Source organism: Microtus pennsylvanicus, chromosome 18, assembly GCF_037038515.1.
Source record: "Microtus pennsylvanicus isolate mMicPen1 chromosome 18, mMicPen1.hap1, whole genome shotgun sequence".
Classification (NCBI taxonomy): domain Eukaryota; kingdom Metazoa; phylum Chordata; class Mammalia; order Rodentia; family Cricetidae; genus Microtus; species Microtus pennsylvanicus.
In genome coordinates this window covers 10958711-10960000 of record NC_134596.1, presented here as the reverse complement: position 1 = coordinate 10960000, position 1290 = coordinate 10958711, and the positions used below count along the sequence as shown (strand labels likewise).

The 1290-nt window shown below is 36.0% G+C and overlaps 1 non-coding gene across 1 annotated transcript; it reads right to left on the bottom strand.

Annotated features, from left to right (window-relative positions):
- Nucleotides 1-392: 392 nt before the first annotated feature.
- LOC142838008 (small nucleolar RNA SNORD109A) lies at nt 393-457 on the bottom strand. Its single transcript, XR_012908457.1, has one exon. It is a non-coding gene; the product is annotated as a small nucleolar RNA SNORD109A (small nucleolar RNA).
- Between the last annotated feature and the right edge of the window lie 833 nt (nt 458-1290).

Genomic DNA, 1290 nt, shown 5'->3' with positions numbered 1-1290 from the left:
AATCCAAAAGCTCTCCAATTTTTGTACTTAGGGTGGGCACGAGTCCTGACAGTTCCTCTTGCCCTTGTCCCATTGTTGTTGTGTCCAATTCCTCAGAGAGGATCATTGAGAATCTCTGTTATGATTTCACTGCTTCCATCTCTTTTGTGTCTTTCTTTCTGACATGTAACAGCAAAAACTTGAAATCAATGTATTTCTAGGGTGTGGTACATTGCTTTTTAGAAGCAGAATATGGAAGCAAAGATCTGGACAGTTTTTGCATCCAGCAAATTGTTCTTCTCTCAAAATTTAGGAGATCAAAGCTCGTCTGCACTGTAACTGTCTTCCTTAAAAATACAAGAGTGCTAGCCATGTTCTGGAAGCATCACGGTTGTCAAGACCACCACTTATCTGGACCTCAGAGGCTTTCTCTTTGAATCCATCAGCGTCCTCAGAAATATGTTCTCATCATCAATCCAGAGAAGGCAGCTTTGAACACATGAGCACCTCCAGTGACACTGGAAAGCAGTGATAGATAGACTCTTGGCTTTGAAGAGAAAGATCAGCATTGTGCCGCAGGCTTATCTCTCTGGATCTCTACTGAGGCAAATCATCAATGATATTACGAGACATATTCTCCTATACTATATAGCCCATTTGTCAACAAAAAATATCAGCACTCTCTTGTGCCACAGGAACAGAAATCGAATCTAAACACATCCAGAATTTTGATGAGTTAAATTTGATCTTGACAATTAGCTTCATGGCAAATAGAAGAAATGTATAAAATAAAATGTAGCAAAAATATAGGGGTTTACATAATATGATTCAAAGGGCAAAACTTCCCTTGGTGTCTTGAATATCTACTCGAGGCAGAAGATTTTGATAGTTTTACTATCCTCCTACTTCAATGTGTCATCATCATCATCATCATTATCATCATCATCATCATCTTCATCATCATCATCATCATCTTCTTCATCATTATCATCATCATCATCATCATCATCATTATCATCATCATCATCATCATTATCATCATCATCATCATCATCATCATTATCATCCTCATCATCATCATCATCATCAATATCATCATCATCATCAATATCATCATTATCATCATCATTATCATCATCATCATCATCATTATCATCATCATCATCATCATCATCAATATCATCATCATCATCAATATCATCATTATCATCATCATTATCATCATCATCATCATCATTATCATCATCATCATCATTATCATCATTATCATCATCATCATCATCATCATCATCATCATTATCATCATCATCA